The following is an 18,833-nucleotide window of genomic DNA, read 5'->3' as shown; positions in this document are numbered from 1 at the left end:
TTTTGGATAACCTGCCTGAAATGATTTAAAAGAGAAAAGGACAGATTCCCCAAGCCCACAGTTATCTGTAATTCATTTTCTTATTCAAAATAAAGTCATTTTTGAACCTTATTAATGTACCCCCCTAAAATTAGTCCTTCAGATTCAGTAAACTTTAGGCCTCACAAAACCTGTGTTAGTCCCTGAGGGCTGGGGTCCCCAAAGGAGTTCGGATTCATTCATTATATTTATTTGCTCCTTTTAATTCTTGTTCTAGAGGGAGAGTGAGGACAGTTTTATACTCAGTGATTTTTATAATAATAATTGTAGTGGAACATGCTCCTACTTTGGCTGTTTATGGGTTTACCTTATACAGGAACTCACAGAGACTTTAAGCCCTTTGACAACAGGGACAGAGCATTGTGTTGTGTTTCTATAATACAGGCACAAAGTTACTACAACTTTTATAAATATTTGTTGAAAAAAACAGGTAAATTTCAGTGCCATAAAGCATTACTTTTCTTTCTGCTCCAACTCTTTATTGAGACTTTTGTGCAAAGCATAAGGCTGAGGGGATGAGCAGGTAGATTGGAGTAAAGTTGCTTTTTCCAAGCCCTAGATCCCATACTTTGATTTTACATAGTAGATGCATTTCTGAAAGACACTTTGAGTTGGGCATATTAGATTTTGCTATTACCAACTTCCTTTACTCATAGAGATAATTTTTAATGATGTTTAAATGTTTTGTACTATAAGATGCAAAATATTTTGCTTATTTCAAGAATCTTTGTGCATTCTTTCAGTAGTAAAGTGAATTATCAACATGGTAAGTCTATTTTGCTTAAAATGGGGCACACCAGTACTAAAATCAGTTCTAATGATGACTAATTTGCACACCACGTGTGGAGTTAGATGGCTGATGTACATAATCATTTTTTTTTTAGTCCCTGTGTTCCCACAGCACCTGCTTTAACCAGTGGCAGTGTCTTGACCCTCGATGACCTCTTTGTCATGGCGACCATGGGGTGTCTACTGCCTGAGGCCTTGGCAATCAGCCTGACATTGACCTTCCCAAGATGGCAGCAACCCTGATGAAGGTAAGTTAGGAGTGGGGTCCCCTCGGCAGAGGCGGAGCAGGGAGGAACAGGGGGAGAGCTTTCAGGCGGGCTGGCTGAACCCGACAGAGTCTCATCGACAGCGTCCCTTCTCTTCTCTCCTCCCCATGCCAGCAGGCTGATGGCTGAGGGGAGTGGCAGCCACTGTTGAGGCCAGGTGCAGGATCACAAGGGTGGGGAACCTCAGGTGCCAGTCCCAACTAGGTGGGCAGGAACTCCTCCCCAGGATTTTGGAAGATGTTGGGGGTGGAGATGTGCCCCGGCCTCTGTGCTGGGACAGAGCTGGAAAGAAGGGTGGCTTCCTCCTCCCCCACTGCTGGGTGGGATGCTGAGGAGTTGGGCCGTGGATCCTTAGCCTAGACCCACCCTTCCTGGGGCACATCATGGGCTCAGGTGCCACTGAGGCCACCAGACTCTTGGGGGCGGGAAGGAGCATCTGGGCCCACCCTGCAGCTAGTCCCTGGCTCAGGTGTCTGAGTAGCAGGCAGGCAGCAGGTGGCAAGAGTAGATGGAGAAACTGGCCCTGGACCAGATAGATGAGACAGGCAAAACTTCTGCCCAGGCAGCACCGGGGCCATGGAGTTGTGGTGGATTACAGAGCGCTGGCCTCCGAGGCTTTGATGATGATGTGGGGGTCTGAGAACCTGGCTGGGTGCGGGATGCGCCTCTCTTGCCTCTGCCTGGCATGGGCTCCACTGTGCCACTTGCGGGGGGAGGGTAGGAGCTGGCTGAGGCGAGCTGCTTGCTGCTTGCCACCCACCACAGCTCGCCAGTCCCCTATGGGTTTGGGGAAGGTGACCGGTCGGTCCTTTGGTCATCCTGGTCATGACAGACACTACCTTTTTATGTATATAGATAGCAAGATTAAGCAGTGAAACAGAGGCATTCAACTTTTACACAAAGTGGTCAGTTCACAGATTTTTTTGTTTAATGTTAGAAAACATTTTAAAATCATACAATTGTCAAATCAAAAACTAAATAAATGACTATTAAATGAAAAAACTACTCCTTTTGTCTTTATTTGTTTAATCATGTAAAATCTATAATTTTTAAAGAAAGAAAAAATAGCTATGCATGGTATACAAATTAGATATAATATGTTCCCTTGTGCTTTCTGTATTAATGAGAACATGTTATGATAATTTAAATATACACTCTCTTTTAAAAATCTTTATTGTTGAAAATATTATATATATATCCCCTTTCCCTTCATTGACCTCTTCTATTATTACACATTCTTACATATAGGGAGAGCCTCAGTTCTCAAACTTAATTCTGGAAGCTGTTTGAAAACAGAATCAATTTTTCTCATTAGAAATAAGGTAAATTGGATTAATCCAATCTAGACCCCCAAATGATTCGCTGTTTTAACCTTTCCTATATACAGTGCATACCGAATGTACTGGTTAATCTTTAAATAAACACTTAAAAACAGAAAGGACATGAAATGAAATGTATAGTAAAAATAAAAATTTAATAATAACAAGTAGCAACAAAAGCAAAAAACACAAAATTATCCACAGCACAATTTCCTGAGATTAACAATGTGAGGTTTAATGGTAAACTGACTCATACTCACACATTCTCTCCTTTGTTTATCCCCTGAGAGATGTGTGACTGATCATATAGGGATCAACATAAAAGGGTTGTCAGATTGAGAATTGTTAGAAATAGGAAATATTCGAGAACCAAGGTTTGACTGTATAACAGAAGGTGTTTATATTTTCAGAATTCTCACATTTCTCTTTATTTACTCCATAATAATGCAAATTGCCAATGGCAGGTCATTGAGATCAATGATGTGTACTTTGATGTCATACATTTCATCCATAAGTCTTTTATTAATTTCAGACTCCTAATACATGAAAGCATATTTTAGTCCATCCAACGCTATCCCATCCTTAGAGATATACATGGAGCAACGGGCATAGAATCCTGCATACCATTAACACATATGACTTGCAACTTTTGCTGTTAGAGTATTGTTTGCTCATGGATCTTGCAAATCTGGAAGAAAAAAAAAGGAAACCATCGGCAGAAAAAGGAAAATTTCTTTCTGGAAAAGCACAGACCAGGGCCCTGGTGATATGTCATCTAATTAGCTGAGTCATTCACACCTTATAATACTCAGACTTACCTACTTAAGCATTGAATGCATTTGAGAAAATGAGGGCAGTTTTCCTGTACAGCAAGATGAGTAAGATGAGGAAGAAAGTATTTTAGAATCATCACTTGCTAAAATTATCCTTAGCTGCTGAGGAGGATGTAGAAAATAACCAGGGTATTCAGGTGCTGTCTATCTAAAGACTGGCTCAATGAAAAGTCATCTAATGAATACAGATGTCACGTGCTTGTTCTCCTAACATCATAATTGCCTACAAATCTGCATGCTTGCCATTTCACATACATCTTTTTTATTATACTGCATACTGTCTTTCTGACTCCAAATTGCATTTAAATAGACTAGAAATGGAGGTTTCAAAAGCCAAAGAGTCTTGGTTTTCCATTAATTGACATTACCAGCAGGATAAGTCTGTGCAAGGAATTTGCTTTTTAACACAATAGCTAACCATCAACCCCAAAACAAAGTGTAACTCCCCAGAATGGAATTTGATATGGGAATATCAGCAAATGCCTTTGAAGCTCATTGAAATGCTTTGTACACTCTTAAAAACAATTAGGACTCGTTTTGATGAAGGGCAACATGGTGGGGTAAGAAACAGAGCAGCCCAGGCATTGCCCTGTGTATCTGGCATCATTGCCCGAGGTTCTCTGCAGACTGCCTCCCACACTAGTGTCCATCTGACCCACATAAGTTTTAAGAAAAGAAGGGGCCTACTTTCATCAAGTGGTCTGGAGAGGAAACATGTGTGGGTCTTAGTCTACAAGCCACTCCAAGAAACTTTTCTATTAAATTTACAAGAAGAAAATGTTGGCACTCTGTCCTCACTGGATGCTTGTTAGCAGCTCAGCCAAACCCAAGAAGCACAGAGACTCACTCCTGTCCTTCAGCTGTTAAGGGAAAATATGTGACCTTGAGCAACAGTGACACACAAGAGCTGGCAGGTGGGACTTGATCAAGGTTGCATGGGAGGGGACGTCTCTCACAGCAGGTGACTGCAGAGGCTCATGGCTAGGGGACCACCGTCCAGATTGAGAGGCGGGCGAGGGAATTTCTGGAAGAGGGCATCAGAGACCTGCACTGTGGGGGGTCTCTGGCCAGCCCACTCAGAAGCACAGAGAGCAGCCTCTTGGGTCCTATAACCACATGATTTGTTTACCAATGACCTCCTCATATGCTGCTGTAGGTTTACAGAATATGCAAAGGGGCAGGCACTGAATGGCCAAAAGTTTGCTTGTTTGGACTAGTTAGAAAATAATTAAATGTGTAAAACTTTGACTTTGGAGCCTGGGGGCTTTTGAGCTAACAGGTAGGTACCTACTGAAAGGTTGCATGAAGCCCGTACACAGAGGCCATCTTTGGCTCATTCTTATAACAAGCCCCTTTCTCAGAACAATGAGAATGACAGTCTTTAGTGCCACATCTTGAATTTGAGGACTTTTCCAGAAAGATACAATAAGAATCATAATGAACATCCAAAAAGCATGGTATTAATACAAGTCCCAGTCAGAGAATCACTAAGAGTCAGTGATTTAAAGAAATTAATTACCTTGTCTTTGACCAAGCATTTCACAGACAGGTCTCTCATACCTGGTTATTTTTAGCTCATTATCATTGTTCTTAGAGTCACATCTGCTACCTCACACTTACTAAATAGCTTACTTGCTTTTCCTTTTATTCTTTCTCGAGGTAGTGTCTCTGGAACAACTTTTCTCTCTCTTACTTCCAGAAGCTGCCTGGCATATATTCTCTTTAATTTTTGTTTCATGAAATCTCCAGAAGAGTTTTTCTTTTCCTGCTCATAGTTGTTCAAAAGCTGCTCAGAAGAAGACATTAGAATTTTCTTTCTACTCCTTAAAACACACAGTGACTCTCCTGTGCATCCATTTCCCATCAACTAAATTCATCTTGCTTCATCCCAAAACTGATGGCCCTTTCTGAAATTGAAGAGCACATATTAATACTGTGGTACTTAGCCCTGGCTGGTGTGGCTCAGGTGGTTGAATGTCCCATGCACCAAAAGGTAGCTGGTTGGATTCGCAGTCAGGGCATAGGCCCCGGTTTCGGGCTTAATCCCCAGCAGATGGCATGCTGGAAGCAGCCAATAGACGTATCTCTTCCATATTAATGTTTCTTTCTCTCTCTCACCCTCTCTTTCTCTCTCTCCCCTCTCTTTTTGTCTCTCACTAAAATCTCTATATATAAAAAGCCAGCGACCTAACTGCCATAATGACCAGAATGACTGGTCACTGTGATGCCCACTGTGGCCAGCAAACTGGCCAGATCAGGGGGTGGGGCCAACTAACCTCCCACAGCCCCTCCCCCAAGCTGGCCCCATCCCTGATCAGCCTCTCCCACCCCAATAAAGGGTGGGGTGGCCAGCCAACCCCACCCTGCATGCGGGCCTTCCCCCAGCTGTCTTTGCCCCTGATCCCCTCTACCCCAATAGGGGGCAGCGCCAGCCGACCAACCTCCTGCAGCCCCTCCCCCTGGCCGGCCCTGCCCCTGATGGGACTCCACCACCCCAATTGGCCTGTAGCTCCTACCCCTGGCTGGCCCAACCCCTGATTGCCCCCCACCCTAATAGGGGATGGGGCCAGGTGGCCAACCTCCTGTAGCCCCTCCCTCCACCTGGCCCCACCCCAGAGCAGCCCTCCCACCCTGATCAGGGGCAGGGTCTGTGGCCAACCACCTTCGGCCCCTCCCCCAGCTGGCCCCATCCCCGATGGGCCCCCACTATGCTTATCTGCCTGCAGCCCCTCCCCCAGTCAGCTCCACCCCCTATCAGCCCCCCCCCCTGCCACCACCAATCAGAGTTGGGACTGACTGGCCAACTTCCACGGACCCACCCCAATTGGGGGCAGGGTCCACTGGCCAATCACCCTCAGCCCTTCCCCTCAGCCAGCTTGGCCATGATCTGGCCCCATCGGGGGTCGGGGGGGAGCGCTGACCAGCCAACCTCCCGCTGTCTCCTCTTCCCAACAGACCCAGCCCCAATCTGCCTTGACTGGGGCCCGGCTGGCTGGACCCCACCAGTGCATGAATTCGTGCACTGGGCCTCTAGTCAATAATAAAAAATATACTCTGGCACTTAGTGAAACAATATAATATACCTAATTTTCCTGAGCATTTCATCTCAGTAAGATGATATGTAATAACATATATCATACACCCTTAACGAAGGCCCCAGCAACCTCATTCCTTAATACTCAAATATAATGAAAACCTATAATCAAACAGAACCTCTATGCAAATGATTATAGTGGTTACATTTGTAATTGTTGAGAAAACAGAATACTATTCAGCAATTAAAAGGAATGAACACCAACTCTTGCCGGGTATCTCGGTTGATTAGAGCCTCATTGGAGTAATTTAACTTGTACCACAGCACTTTAATTCTTAAGACTGTAAAGAACTTATTCTTAAGCTAAATTCCTAATTCTTTGTCATGTCTCATGAGACATTTTCTCTAACTTCCTTTGTCTTCTCCAGCCCTCCTCCCCACTGAGAGCAACTGACCACATCTTACCCATCCTGTGGAGTTTTGCAGAAGCTTAAACTTCACCCCCTGGGATGGCTCCCCTACACATAGGGAACGAGTCTCTCCAATGTGTTTTCTGCTCTGGGCACCCCTTGCTTCTCGAAGTCCTAACATTTACTGGACAGACGGGTAGTTCCATAGCTACTCATCAAAAACCCCCAAACCACATGCTTCGTGACCTGTAAATGTTTGTCATCATCATATCCCCAGTACCTGACCCTAATACATACATAAATAAATGATTTGAGTCTGGATGCAAATATATTAAGCTATTGAGATAAGCACTTCAGTGTTGGGAATCAGTTTGTCATTTTATACCTGGACAGAAAATATTATTAAATTCATGAATTAATTTTAACCTCAGATACAATTAACTTACAAAAGTAATAAATAATTGATTTATGGGGTAAAAAAGAAACTTTTGCAAGATCAGCATCTGACCACAACAATCGATTTGAAAAAGGAGCATCCCGCCCTTATTGAACTTTTCTGAGGCAGCTTCCCAAATGTATGATGCCATAATCTATAACCTTCTGGGTCCCAAGGCAGTCAGCCTGGACTCAGACCGTGGCTGGGACGGCCAGTAGAGGGGGTGTACAAGTTACCTAGCCTCCGTGCTTCCACTTTCTCTGTAACAGAGTAGAGAAAGTACAGAACAGGCTCATCACAAGAAGTTAAACACTTAGAATGGCACCTGGTACATGGTAAGCTTTCAATAAATGTTATTTATTTTCATTAGTGATATTAATTAGCCTCTGAGTGACAGAATTCTAATAGAGATGATGCTTTGTTTTTATTGTAATGCCTTCTAGGCAGTTTCTTAGCAGTTTTAGAATCTGATAATAGAGAGGAAAGCTCTAGGTATGACTAGTATAATTAAGCTTTAAAAGCATTTTAATGCTGTAAACAAACTAACATCTCCATACGTCTCCTAAATTTGTTATTAAGAGTTTTCTGGAGGCATCCTTCATGATAGTTTATAGTTCCCTAGTTCCAAGGTTGGGGATCACAATGAACACCGTGAATCAGCAAATCAAACTTCAAATGAGATTTGGCAAGGAATATTAAATTGTCATTGTAGCAGATTTGGGTTTATGTTTTAGATTTAAAATGCTGTTTTGTTAGATGCAAAATAATGAAACCAACTAACCATATATATTAATGCAAAATGAACCAGCCTTGGCAGATAAAACTTGTTCATTTAGAATGTTTCATGGAGGAAAACATAAAGCCTCCAGCCCCAATTCCCCAGGTTACACTGTCATAGAATTTACCACCCGTTACAGGTGCTTCTTTTACCAATCAGAGCTTAACTATATCTGAAGTGACGAAGTTTGCAACAAGAATCAAGTTGACTGTGGTATCAATCACGCACATTTGTGATTTCTCTAATCCTGTCATGGTTGCCATTATTTTGCAACTCATCCAATTCCATAATCTATCACAATTGGTCACCACGACCTTCCTCTGCCCTCTATAGTCACCTCTCTCTGTGATTAAAGATAACCAAAGTTTACAAGATAAGATTTGGCTTCATTATTTATATAAGTTCAGCAAGAATGATAAATGACAATTGACAATACAGGCGTTTTTAAGTTTGCTTTGCTGAAACTTTCCTTAAGGAATCTCAGATTAGACTTTTGAAAGCTTATTGAGGCTAAAAAGCCAAACTGAGAACTCACCACCACACTCAGCTGCAGCACCTATAGATTTGGGTGAATTCTTCTGTCCTTGAGGCCCCCAAGATAGTCTAAGTTTCCAGGGCCTGTCAAGAAGTGATCTTCCTTGACTGGGAACCTTATAAACCAGATACCAGGTACCAGACTAGTTTTTCCAATAGGTCTTTGTAAGAATTGGCTCCATAAAGACAACCTTAATCCCTTAAAACTGTCTGGTCATAACTGACTGTATGAAGATTTCTCTCAAATATGACAGTCCAGTCAAAGCTTTGGTTATAGAGCCATTTTTTTCTAATTATTTCCTGTTATAAGGAGAATATATTCTTATTGAAGTTATGTTAATAGTTATGTGGTAGGCAGTTAGACAGACATGCGTAGAGTGAGGATGATGGGCCAGGTACCAGGGCAGAAAGTCTGGGGGCCTAGCAAAGGACAATTGCAGGATGAGACCTCAGGGTGGCCTCCCCTCCCCTAGCACATCACTGATCGTGTGGTTTGGAACCCCTGACCCTTCCTCCCTTGAGATAACATCTATATCTCAGTTGTCTTTCACCTCCAGGCCCAGAAAAGCAGCAAAACCAGACAAGCAACAACACAACATGCCAGAGCGGACCTCAGAACCAGCTGCATTGAATAATGACCTCTGCCCTGGAGGTGCCAATCAATCAATCAGTGGAGACCCAGACCCTGAAAGGACACACTTGGGAAGCTGCTGAATAGTCTACTGAGATCTTCATCTGGAACCTCCCCTAAACTCTCCACCCTTAAAACCCCAAGAACTGAGGATCCAGCTCACTCTCCCTTCTGAGAACACACCGAAGCCTTTCCCTTTCCACCCACACTCTCCTATCCCCCAGTCAGGTCACTTTGACCTTCCTCACTTCTAAGCTCAAGGGCCCTTCCTTTACTTCTGTAGGTTGTTTCCTAAGCCCATTTCTTCTATGAATTACTTCTTCCATCTCTGTAATTCTCTAAATAAATGTTCTCTTATAGTTTGAATCTTGGCTCTGAATTCTTTCCTAGCCAGAACTCAAGTGCCGAGGTTGCTGAGGCCAGGTCAGTCTGACCCCACAGGTGTTCCTGATGCTGTTCCTGCTGCCCACAACAGTAGTACTTCATGATTCAGCAATCATACTTCTGGGTATTTATCCAAAGAAAGCCAAAACACTAATTTGAAACAATAGATGCACCCCTATGTTCATGGTAGTGTTATTTATAATAGCCAAGATCTGGAAGCAGACAGAATTAGTGCCGTAGCAGTGGAGCATGCAGTCAGTAGGGACTGAGGAGGGGAGTTCAGGCAAGAAACTCCCATGTTCTCAATGAATGATGCTCTGCAGATGAAGAAGCCTGGCACTCTGACCCAGTCTCTGTGCCTTGTGACTTCTCTCACCCAGTCTCTACATTAGAGACCTCAGCAGAGGCCCACCCAAGAATTAAGAAATTCTCAAAAAGAGCCAAGAAACCTTCCATCTATAAGGGTTCTTGTTCCAACAGTGCCTGGGACACTAAACCAGCCTTGAAAGTATACTCAGAATCTTAGGACTCAAAACTGCCCATGCTTCAGGGCACTGTATATAATCCAGAGGACTAGAGTGTCATATCTTTTTAAAATCACTTAGCAGATTCTTGCTACAACTGAGTTAGGGAAGCTTGAAGACAGTGCCCAAGGTCAAGGCCTACTACGGAAAAGGGCTGAGAGAGCCTGCCCAAAGGTTTGTTGAGATAGTGTGACTTTCAAACCACTATATATTTAAAGTATCTATTTAGCTATCTATCATCTTTCTATCTATCCTTCTCATGAGTACATTTAAATCTCCATATGATTACCATCAATATGCTGTGATATATTTTTCCATACATTTATGTCTAATAAACAAAAATTATTTTATTTTCGGAATGTATATTTTTGGAGTAAAAGCTAGTTCATGACGATATGATTTCCTTTCTCAACATATGCAAGCAGGAAAATACCAGCGCCCCCTAGAGGACAGGGATGTAATAGCCTTGGCCCATCACCTTGTGTGCTGAAAGCCAGACAAGATGGGTCATGTACTATTGAGTTATAGGATCTCCTATTTGTTTTCTAATTGAGAAGTGACCACCAGGGTTGGCAAGATAAACTTCTATGATGCCAAGATACTGTCAATAAGCCACATGTTCTTAAAGTAATACCATTATGAAGTAAAATTGATTACCAGTACCTTACAAGCCAGTAAGTTTAACTTCATAATATTTCATTTTAAACAAACTATCCTAAATAATTATTAGAAAATGATCAATATCTTTGATTAAAAAATCAAATTTTTAAAATCTAAATTTATTTTATGTACATTTCAGATTTTGCTTAAATATCTTATTTCACTGAAAAGTTCAGCATCCCTATATGTAATTGTTACATTTTTGGCTAATCTACCCTATTTTCTGCTGTAGCAAATAATGAAGGGTATTTTTAAGGCTTGTGATAGAGCCAAGCAAAGAACCCAGGCAAATACTATTACAAAAATTTGCACCCACCTTTCTTAAAAAAACATAATTTATTTACCCAAGAAGACCAAGTCTCATATTGTAAGTAAGTAAAAGTTGTTAAAGGTACCTTTGCCTTATCTTTTTTAATTGGAATGATACTTTTTTAATAAAATGTACAGTCAGAAAACAACAACAACAACAAAAGTAAACCCCTTATCTTCTGCCTAAAATATGAAAATATGTACTAGATAAAAATTCTTGGTAAAAAATGTAGAAGCAGTAATTTCAAACGTAATCACTTTGCTGTGTCCACAATCTTTAAGCTAATATGCTTTGAAAAAAGAGAGGAAACGAAAAATTAGAAAATTATTATCAGACTAAAAAAAACATATTTGGAAACATCTTTAGTTTGCCTTTTTATTATCTAACTTCAAAAAATGTTTTCCTCTGATTAGAATATATTCAAAACCTTAAATCCAACCAAAGGCCACATACCATCTCTAAAATTTCCCTTTAATTTTAATTTGTTTTAATTTTGCTAATTATGCTTTCAAGGCAAAAGATCTCCCTGACTCCAGGTTCTAAGAGAGTTCTCTAGCCAGAGGTTAAGCTTAAAGCTTAATAAACAACATTAAGGCAATTTTCTCAATTCAAGCATCACTTATTTTGCTTATTCCTTTCTTGTACTTGACTTCTTGGGTTTTACTCTAGAATTCTAAAGAGACAGTGGCCTGTGACCTTTATAAAATACTAGAGGCCCGGTACATGAAATCCGTGCACATGGGGGGGGGGGGCATGTCCCTCAGCCCAACCTGCACCCTCTCTAATCTGGGGACCCCTCGAGAGATGTCCGACTGTCCATTTAGGCCCAATTCCACCAGGATTGGGCCTAAACTGGCAGTCGGACATTCCTCTCACAATCCAGGACTGCTGGCTCTCAACAGCTCACCTGCCTGCCTGCCTAATTGCCCCTAACCTCCTCTGCCTACCAGCCTGATCACCCTCTAACCACTCCCCTGCCAGCCTAATCAATGTCTAACTGCTCCCCTGCTGGCCCGATTGCCCCCAACTGCCCTTCCCTGCAGGCCTGGTCCCCCCCAACTGCCCTCCCTTGCAGGCCTGGTCGCCCCCAACTGCCCTCTTCTGCAGGCCTTGCCCCTCCCAACTGCCCTCCCCTGCCGGCCTGGTCGCCCCTAACTGCCCTCTCCTGCAGGCCTTGCTCCTCCCAACTGCCCTCCCCTGCTGACCTGATCCCAAGAACTGCCTTCCCCTGCTGGCCATCTTGTGTCCACATGGGGGTGGCCATCTTGTGTGTTGGAGTGATGGTCAATTTGCATATTACCTCTATTATATAGGAGATACATTATTGTTGGAAAAAAATGCACTATTCATATTTATATGTTTGAGTATTTTGAATTCATCTTTGCAAAGAGATTTGGCAAGATAAATAAAGAAAAAAATGTTTCCATTATCATTTTCTACATGGAAATGATAACTACACATAGGAACAGCCTGAATATTGGTGTTTCTGATACAAAAGGGTTAATAAATTTATAACAGCAATTGGAACATTTCTCTTATGATTACAGTAAAGCAGTGTTTATGTTTGTAGAATGTAAAGCTAAATTGTACATTTTTAAAACAATACATTAAATGGCAATAACTATGATGCAAACACTTATAACTAATCATAATAGATAGAGATTTCTTACTAAAGAAAAAGGATTTTCACACTTCAGTGCTCATTCTGAGATGCAGCTTACAGCCATAGTTTGGAGAATAGGTTTTGAAGTTAGAAAGTCCACGACTGGAATCCTATCTCTGGGATCCATATACTATGAGACCTGGACCATGTCATTTAATTGTTTTAAATCATATTCTCACCATCCATCAAATGGTCATAATGATAGTGTCAACTTTGCAGTGTTATTGTAATGACTAAATGGAAAGACAATTTTAAAGCACTCAACACTTCCTGGCACACGTAAAGCTTGATATATTAAGGTTTTTCATTAATAGCATTCTGCCAATAGAATTCGGAATCTGAAATTTTTTTTCTCCATAATTAGAAAGAAAGGACTCCATTTTTCATTATAATGAAGTTTTCATATTATGGCTTCTAGTAATAGACCTTTTGAGCATTATGGGAGATGACACTTGGAAGGACATTCAGCCCATCCTTCTCTGACACTCAGTTTTGTTTATGATTGTGTTTGAAAGCTATTTGAGAAACAAACAATGGAGAAGAGAACTAATATCTTGACCTCAACACATCAAGAAATCTTTCCAAAGTTTTCAAATTTGACAATTATGTCAATTTGCATTTCGCAAAAAAAAAAAAATAAAGCCCCATTTTTTTAATTTCTATAACTTGAAGTGAGGGAATTCCCAGAGGCCTCTCTCCAGAGCTGTTTTGCATACTAATTATTTAGTGGCTTAAATCACAGCAGCAGCACCATCTATTGGGGAGTTGTTTTTTTCCCTGAAACAAATGTTTGCAATTCTGCAAGAATATATCACAACATAAATTGAGATTCATTTCAATTTTCCATTAAGATAAAAAGGAAAGCTTATTTTAATAAATAATTTCTTCTATCAAGACACTCAGGAATACTATGTAAAAATTGCCTGCCATTCACTGTTTGGTGCAGCACATTTTGAGACATTTTTAAAAAAAGGGGAAAATTAAATATCAAAACCAATGGGCCTTAGGGGAGAATAAGTCTTCCCTAATTATCGCAGTCTGATGTGTGCATGTTGTTTGCCTGCTAAGGATTGGGAGATGTGGCACTTTTCTTTAAAAACCTAGCCCCCTGTCATTCTTTTGTGCCAAGGTAATTCAGATGCAATGGATGAAGAGCAGATTAGGCTGAGATCCACTGATCATAAGTTTCTGTTGGATTTATAGCACCAGATGGTTTAATTATTCTCAACAGTTCTTAGTCTCTGTCTGTAAGGAAGACCAGATGTAATTTCTACCTTCTGGTGAAATAGATTCCTAAGACTGAATACAAGAAATAAAATATAAAGCATAGTCCTACCAGGTGTGGCTCATTTGGTTGAGTGCCTTCCCAGCACTCAGAGGTCACAGGTCCATTCAGGTCAGGGCACATACTGGTGCACCAGGCTTGATCCCTAATAGGGAGTATACAGGAGGCAACCTATAGGTCTCTCTCTCTCTCTCTCTCTCTCTCTCTCTCTCTCTCTCTCTCTCTCTCTCTTTCCTCTTTTTCCCTCCACCTCTCTTCCTCTTTCTCTCTAAAATCAATAAAAAACATAGACCAACTAAGTGAGGAAGAAGTTAGGAGCAATGAGTCAATGTACCTAATTAAAGGTACCTGGGTCCATCGCCTTCCTAGTGCATGAGAGCTAGTTTCCAGTGATGGAATGAAAAGAAAATATCTAAATCCTGATCACTAAGGAATAAATTATTTAAAAGTCATATAATTTTCTCTTTCCACTGACAGTTTACAATTTCAGAGCAAAACCTGTGCTATGACTTCCAGACATGGCGCTTGGTAATATGAAAACAAAGACAGGGTCATATTTTGAGGTCCTACATTTTTTGTCAGCAATAGACTGGTCTCTGGAACTATATGTATATATCCTGAAAGTTACATGATTGCAAAAAATGTTACCAATTCAAAAATAAATATTATTATTGATTTTAAAGCTGGTAGGAATCTGTTAAGACCCATGTAAAATGTTGCAAATGAGGGGTTTTAGTATTAAGAAGAATTTGCCAAAATTTTCCAGTTAATTTAGTTATATTTTAGGTATATTCTTAAGTCAGTTCCATAACAACAATGCACCCAGAATAACAATAAATATCCATTTATAGGACAAAGCCAAGGATTCTCTATAGCCTACAGGAGCTCAAAAGCATAAGAGATTTATATAAGTACTGCAAAATGAATAAAGTGAGAGCAAACAGACTTAAGCAAAATACTCAGGAGTTCCACATGCCAATGTATTGCCCACCTTTTCCAATAATGTTTCTCGCCACCTGCAATGAATTTGGGAGATATCAACATTCTGAGAGAATGTGAAGGAACAAGATAATACAAGCCAAGGCGCTGCCCCTCAGGTTGCAAGCCTGGCTCATTCATAAATAGCTTCCCTTCTATTAAGGTAGTTCTAGCGCAAAGCAGCATTCTAACCCCGGGGAGTCCTGCCACAGGCATTCTAAGAGGGAATGAAGATTTCTTTTCCAAATTAAGTTGTCAAGGAGCTGATTTACACTACACAGTGAGTGTACGTGGGCCAGCTGATGAAGATGATGATTTATGAGGCCACAGACCCTGATTCTGGTGCTGGAAATCCACAGCAAAATCCACTTAGGAAAATAAAGCAGAGCTCCTGTTATCCGTGGGAGGTAAAAGTCACGTGGCTTCTGCCCTTAAATTTCAAGTAACCCTACTGGGTTTGGGAATGGAAGGAAAGCTCATTTACTTCGAATTTGGGTTTTGGTATAATGTTACTTTACAGACTCACACACATGCCATTTATTAAACAGTTTATATTCATTGAATCTATCTTAAATGATTTTGACAAGACTTTTTCTGTGGGGAGCAGTATTTGTTTATTTTGAAGGTATGGGTGAGGATTGGATCTGAACAAATAGATCATGGATTGCTATGTCACGTTAACATTTAAAACATCTAAATATGGGCAAACTGTAGTGTTCTGCCTGCACAAGCAGGAAATATAGTATTTTGGTGAAATATAACTGCAAAAGTGTTTTTTAAAGGCTGGGAAAATATGTAAACAGACTTGTTTAATGAATGTGGCCACCATCAGTTACATTCTTCAGAGCATCAGTTAAAAAAATTTTTTTAAGCTCGAAAACTGTTAAATGATAAAACCAAGTTTCCAAAATGGAAATTGTATTTTAACTTATTTCCTTGTATTTGCTGTGCTTGCTCCTTAAATGCCAAGAAAATCAATTTTAAGAGTCTTGTGAGAATTTATAGGCTTTGATCTTAAAATGTAAAATATGTTTGCAATATCCCATTTTAGTATCAAAGTGTGAGTCCCAATGACAGTTAAACAGCTACATAAACAAGGCAAAGAGCAAAAAGTCATTGTAGTTCTATGGTTAAGGTAGTTTTATGTTTTGTACATGTGTTTTTTACAGATGACTCAGTAAAACCTATAAAGTGATTCAGTGTAACCTGCCTCTATGAATTCCATCATGTGTTGGCACTGTCTTAAATGTAACAGAGCATTTTATTCATGTGCATCTATGCATTAGGTTATTATATACGTCCTGGGCTGTAGAAAATATAAACACTATTTACTCACAGCTACATTATCTTATGCCATGTTTATTTCCTTGTAAAAGATTGCAAAATTATGGAGACATACATTGATGGGACACTCTGCTCCTTCTGATATAGGTGGTGTATTGGAGCAACCCATAAACAGTGATAAACAGTGATTTATCAACTTTTCCTCTCACATATTTCTAGAGTCCAGGAGAATGTGGCCAATCTATGTACTTTATTTTATGTCTCTGATAAAAACCACATGTTCAAGTGTTTGCAGGCAAACAATATATATGGAATAGTTACTATGTATGTGACTTGATATCAATCAGTTCCCTTGATAAGATATCAAGGAAATAGTACAAATATTACAAATAAATGTAAGAATACAGCAGAGTTTTCAGTTTGTTTTGTATAACTTTTTAACTTTTCTGATGCTTGATATAATTAGATTTAGCTTAAACATTTTTTTTCCAAACAAGTAAATATGTAATCTATACAGTGTTCCATGAATTTTCAGGCCAATATTCAATAGGCTTTTATAGCTTTTGCTCTTAGCAGTCATAATAAGCACAATTTTTAAAATGTAAATGATTTCATTATACATGAGCATATAAATAAAAAATATTAGGATGCAAAAAGCAAACAAACAAAAAACCCTCAGCAGTTACAATGGTAAACACAGTTTCTCAGGACCTAGATAGTTGAATCATCAGGGATGTGTTTCAAATTAGAATATATTTTAAGTTAAAAAATTGTTATTTTTTTTTAAAAAAGCATTTATAGTTAGTAGGGTTAACCTTTACCAACTAGACCAACTTACTATCATAACGCAAAAACAAATTGATAACTCACTATTTACCTGTGCTAAAAATGTTATAGCTGAATATTTTTATAAAATATTGGCATTACCTACTAGAACAGAAAGGTGGGCTTGAGCCACAAACGATAGTCAAATAACATAACTGAGTTCATGTGAAAAATGTATAGATTTGCATATGTTCCTATTACCATTCATAAAAATCAGGTGATACTTCAATATAACACCACAGTGTTACCACACTCTTTGAGAAAATGGAAATTCACATAAAAATGTCCTCCTGTCAGATATTTTAAATATTTTTCATAAACTGCATGTTGAAAAGTCTGACTTTCCAAAAACACCCTCCACACCATTGGCACTGCCTGTCATCAAGGTGCATGACAGTCCTCAGGTCTCAGTGTGGCCCTTACAATAGTCTGGTAAGCTGGGGGGAGGCGGGGGTCACAGGGGTCATGGTCCACGTGCAAAAGGTGGGGAAACTGAGGCTCAGAGATGGGGCTGCTCAAATTGGGCGGCAAATATCACGCCTGCCTCTTTTTTCTAATTGAAGGAAAATCAAGTTCAAAGTTTGCTCTGACCTACATATTTTTGTAGACCATACACAGGAGCTTCATCACAGGCAGACATGACAGTGAGTTATAACAACTGCAGAAACACCAGTGTCACCACTTCTTCCTAATGTAGTCTTTGGCATCAGCTCAAAAAAGAAAAAAGAAAAAAAAAGAGTGTAATAAACAGAATGAAGCATTTTACCTAACAAAATAAACTCCTGAAATATAGTTATTTTTAGATCAGTCAATTTAATAACTTATTTATTATACAGTATAGCCAAATGACAGCCTCTATGTAATAAAGTTGTAAATACAAAGAAATGCGTGTATTCCATATTTGTAAGCAGTAAAAATAACAAGTACTCATATATCTTTCACTCTCTGAAGTGCTGTATTATCTTCGAATGAGGTTTGCTGTTCGTTTTAAATTGAACAGAAGGTTAAGGAAATGAGAGAAAGAGGACTAAATAACTAAGGGCAATAAAATACAGAGAAAACATGTTAGCCAGCATCCTGCTGTTTATGTTATCAGCATTCATAAACAATGCTTTCGCTCAGAAGTATCTCTACTGACCAGAGCCAAAACACCCCAAGTGTCTTTGGGTTGATATTCCCCCCATCTTCACAAAATGTAACAGCATTTTAATTCAAATTAAATTTATTCTGTACCCTATCATGCTCTTCACCTAAGGCCAGTGAAACTCAGACCCTTACTCAAACTGTAGTTTTTCATTTATATAGTCCCCACTGCATCTCTTTTTGGGAAATGGAAGCCAATGCCATTCCAATCTCTCACATGCCTTAGAAACAACTGACTCTCTCTTCAAATGTCCGTTTCTTTTAATCACTGGTTTCTGATTGGAACAGGGACCACATCAATGATTACATGTGACAGAAGCAGACTGCCTATCCACAACACCTTTTGAATGCTGTCTTTTTAATGTATCTCTTCAAAAATTGTCCTGTGTGAAAGATGTTATGTACTAATTGAAATGTATTTTATGTGTAAATTCCATCTGACCCATTACTAGATCAGTGTGTGTGTGTGTGTGTGTGTGTGTGTGTGTGTGTGTGTTTAAACAGGCAGGGTATGGATTTACCTTTGGCAAGTCCCCGACCCTTGGCTGATACACACAATTTGGGAGTTGGGAGACAATGGGAAGGGAGAAGAGCAAGGCAGACATCAAACCCATTTATTCTGAATCTTAAATTGTGACTTCTTTATCATCAATATTTTGGTTACATTGTTACACAAAGGACAAATTAACATCCGGTTTGAGGTCTCTT

Source organism: Myotis davidii, unplaced genomic scaffold (genome assembly GCF_000327345.1).
Source record: "Myotis davidii unplaced genomic scaffold, ASM32734v1 scaffold96, whole genome shotgun sequence".
In the NCBI taxonomy this organism is placed as follows: domain Eukaryota; kingdom Metazoa; phylum Chordata; class Mammalia; order Chiroptera; family Vespertilionidae; genus Myotis; species Myotis davidii.
The sequence above is the reverse complement of the archived record's forward strand: the minus strand, read 5'-3'. Positions refer to the sequence as shown.